Below are 4,548 nucleotides of genomic sequence, written 5' to 3'. Positions count from 1 at the left end.
AGCGAATGTGGGTTTTGAAATTAAAAAGCCAGGACCAGCAAAGCAACTGGTTTCCGCATAAAGCAAGCATGAGGTACCTTCAGTCTTTGTTTCTGCCATGTAGGTGCAAGAACTGATCTCAGACTGACACCTGTAGTACGTGTTACTGTTATGCCGTGGCCTCAGCCATACTGCTTTCCTCCACTAATATTTTCCCATCCTGGTGAGCAATTCAATTTATATACATAAAACCAAAGCTGAGGTACTAACCCATGCAGCACCCTGATCTTACTTGCCTGTGGGCACACGTGCCAGACATCCAGGCTAGCTGCCTTTCTCCCACCCCTTTCCTCCCCGTGACCTCTGTTGTATGGGGCTCTGGGACCAAGTGACACTGTTGTGCTGTGCTGTACATGCGCGTCCAGAGGTGTTAGCAGCTGGGTGGGACGTGGTGGGGCTGAGCTGCGAGATGTGCCTGGCCCTGAGCGTTGTGCCAGTGCCAGCCATGCTGCTCTGTCGTACACCGCTCTGGGAGAAGAGGGTAAAGGGGTGGAGGGAAGAGGGGGCACGGTGTGGGTAGGCACCCCTGTGGGCCGGCACTTGCATGCAGGCAGCACCAGCAACCAGACAGCCCATAGACAGACCCGTTAATCTGTTCAGCCTTGCTGCCCATCAAAGATGAAAGTCAAACTTGCTGTGGGATCGCTGCCAGACTCGGGTCATCCTCGTGCATATATGGCTTGCACTAGAGATCGCTGCTTGCCCTGGGAAGATTAAACAAGAATGACACAATTATATTTTTGTTCTGGCTGTGCTACACAAAGTATTGCCAATTACACATTTGTCCTGCTATTTAATTTGCTTTGATGATGAGATGATGTGTGTTGCTCATTCTTAATGGTACGTTTCCTTGGTGCTTCTGCAGGAAATTATTAGGACAGTATCTCTCTGATTATGTAATGCAGGTTACTTAAGCTTATGTATGTGTTGTTGGCTATAATGGGACCAGGGATTAGAAGCAGCATGTGTTCCAGGATAAAGACAAAGCTTTGGACTGACCCAGAAATAGTTCATTGTGACCTTATCCAGCAATAGGAGAATTTAGGTAAAGGTGAACTTTGGCTGGTGTTAACCTGTAATGTCTCTACTGACTTCTTACTTGCAAAAAGAGACTTTTCTCTAATCAGTAAGAGGACAAATGCTCTAGAGCAAAATCTCTTGTTACTAAAATGGAAAATCTATAGGCTGAAACAAAGACGTTACCAATGTGTATACCTGTTCATTTTAATACAGAGAGCAGGCAATGCAAGCTGTAACAACGCATGTAGCATATGCCCTTGGATTAGGTTAAAGTTGCCAAAGTTGGGCATGTGCCCCACTGGAGTGCACAGTGATATGGGGTGACAGCTCCTTACCTTGTAGTATACAGGTAAGGGCACCTGAGTTGGCAATGTGGACAGCTGAATGTGATACTGCGCACAGTGATGCTCCAGCCTCCTGGTGGAATCTGCTAAGCCCAGATCCACATCTCTGGCACAGGGCATGCCAGCACAGCTGGCTGCAGGGGGCGAAGCTGGGTAGATGGGGGCTGATGGATGAGGAGAGGTGCCTGGGTGTCCACCCTCCATGCTCAGAGGCTGATGATGATGTGGGGTGTGCATAGAGGTAGGATACTAAATCGGAGTGGTGGAATAGGCATGCACATGTATGTGGAGGCATCTTGGTGGGCTGTGCTATGAGTTGGACGCCTGTGGAGCGGTTGTGTTGGGTGTCCCTTCTGAGGGCATAAGGGCATGGACTTTTGTCATGAGGAGAAAGGATGAGAAGTCCCTCCACCCCCTCACATTCATGGAAGTTACTGCCAGTGCTGATGCTGAAGTTGTCCTTCCCATGGTTTGTGGTACTCAAGCAGGCAGAGTTTGGACTTGCCTCCTCAAAACTCAGTAATGAACCTTGCAGGAACACCTTGGTGTGGTCACTTTCATGACGTGAGGTGGTTTGTGGTTTTGGTGGGGTTTGGGTGTTTTTGGTTTGGGTGTTTGTTTTTTTTTTTTTTTTAGTTTAGCAACTGCAAAAATTGAGGTAAAAGAAAATCCTGTTCTTATTGGAGTAAACCCAAAATGCCCTTTTTTCCCCCCTTACTAATACATGATCACTTTCTTTTCTTAATTGTATTTGCTATTGAGACTTGCTCCAGGTGTAACTTGTCAAAACTTTGTCAAAATAGTTCTCCACATTAAAAACATAGTTCTAATTAAACAACACATTCATTAAAGTTGCATTTTTTTATATCACTTCTTTTAAGAGTGCAACAAAAATGAGTGTAGATGAACCCTTATGTATACTTTCAGAATAAATTTAGCAGGTTCCATTGTGCCATCTTTAATACAAAACTTAATTTTTATTTTTTTTAGTTCAGAATAAAAATGTTCTGTATGAATTTTTTTCTTGTTTGTGAGCAAAATAAAATTTTTCCTTTATACCCTCATTTGGGTAGAAGAAGTGGTCATTTTTAAAATTGTTATTGCCTCTTCCATTATTTAATAACACAGAAGATTTATTTCCTGAGCAGCTCCAGGTCTCCTGAACACTTTTTTTTAATACTTTTTTTTCCCCCTAAGATTTTTTTCCCCTCCATACAGCTAATACATGATTATTGGTGGCCCAGCTTACATAGGCAGCCAGTCTTGATTGAAAGACTCCAAGTGATTAGCAGTTCAGTAACCAGTTTTGTGCACTGTCCCAATGGCTAATGATTCTCGGTTTTGTTTCTTTGTTTTAAGTGTATCTTATTTCTTGCTTGAATTTTGCTGACTTGCACTTTCAGTACTATGGCTGAAATGACTAGCACCTCCTTTGCTTGAAATCCTACAGCTAGAAAACATACAGTGCAGCAGCCAGGTCTCCACCACAAATTAGCACTGAATGTCTCCATATTTATTGCTTGAGCAGTCTCTTGGGTAAGTTGACAAACTAAGAGCAAAAGTGAGATTAGGATATATTTGCCATTTATTTTCACAGCAAAGTGATGAGGTCATGCTTGGTGGTGGTCTTGTTTTTCAGAAGGTGTCTTGTTGAGGACTCTTGGGTCCATGCCTGAGAAATGGCAGTGAAATAAAGGTTTTGGATTTAGTTCAGTTGGCCTAAGTCTAGAATTCTGATCTCTTTTAGAATTAAAATCTGATAGAAATGCTGTATGCATTTTCATAACAACTATTCTCTTGCCTTGTTTTCATTTTCACTTCCCCCTGCCCCTTTTTTCATCCTCTTCTCTTCCTCCCTTTCTTCCTCTTACATCTTTCACCTTCTTCCCTGTCTCTTCTCTGCTTGTTAACACCCCTCCTGCTTGTATCTATCTTTGAAGCAGGAACAGAATAAAATTGCATGAACTGTGAGTTCTTTCTAGTAAATTAAATGTTAGAAATGAGTAAGAAAAGTTTGTTCAGTTTTTGTGGATGAAATTCTGAGTTAGGAAAAAGGAGGTGAAATTAATTTACAGATGAAACATTATAGTGTAACTTAATTTGAATATTGTCTTAAACTTGGGGCCAAATGGCTTGAACTTATCGGGGGGATAAGTTTGCGTTTTTTTTTTCCTCAGTCAAAACTCTTTGCAATACTTAACCTAAACTAGTTGGACCCCTCCACTGCTATCTGCTTCTCCCAAAAGGGGGCCCTGGCACTGTATGTAGTAAAAGCACAAAGCTGCTTTCCAGCTGGGCAGCTCCCAGCATGTAGTGGTGTATGGCGTTGTTCCTCCCCAGGTGCAGGACTTTGCACTTCCCCTTGTTGAACTGCATGAGGTTCCTGTCAGCCCAATTCTCCAGACTGTCAAGGTCTCTCTGGATGGCAGCACGACCCTCTGGTGTATCAGCAACTCCGCCCAGTTTTGTGTCATCTGCAGGCTTGCAGAGGGTATGTTCTGCCCTACCATCCAGATCATTACTGAAGGTCTTGAATAGGACTGTACCCAGTATTGACCCCTGGGGTACACCACTAGTTACAGGCCTCCAACGAGACTTTGTTCCATTGATCACCACCCTCTGGGTGCAGTTGTTCAGCCAGTTTTCAATCCACCTCACTGTTTGCTCCTCCAGCCCATACTTCTTCAGCTTCTCTGAGGATCTAATGGGAGAGAGTGTCGAAAGCCTTACTGAAGTCTAAGCAGACAGTATCCACTGTTCTCCTCTTGTCTACCAGGCCAGTCATTTCACTGTAGAAGGTTATCAGGCTGGTCAAGCATGACTTCCTCTTGGTAAATCCATGCTGACTATTCCTGATCACCTTCTTGTCCTCCGTGTCTAGAAATGGTTTCCAAGATTCGCTGCTCCATCACCTTACCAGGGATGGAGATAAGGCTAAGTGGCCTGTAGTTCCCAGCGTCCTCCTTCTCGCCCTTCTCGAGGATAGGAGTCACATTTGCTTTCCTCTAGTCCTCAGTTATGGTTCCCAATTGCCGTGACCTGTCAAAGATTATCAAGTGTGGCCTCACAATGTGGGGCCAACCATCCATCTCAGCACTCATGGCTACACCCCTCCAGGGCCCAGGGGTTTATGTATGTCTGGTTT

This window comes from Pygoscelis adeliae, unplaced genomic scaffold (assembly GCF_000699105.1).
Source record: "Pygoscelis adeliae isolate BGI_AS28 unplaced genomic scaffold, ASM69910v1 Scaffold154, whole genome shotgun sequence".
Classification (NCBI taxonomy): Eukaryota; Metazoa; Chordata; class Aves; order Sphenisciformes; family Spheniscidae; genus Pygoscelis; species Pygoscelis adeliae.
Note: the sequence above shows the minus strand (reverse complement) of the source record.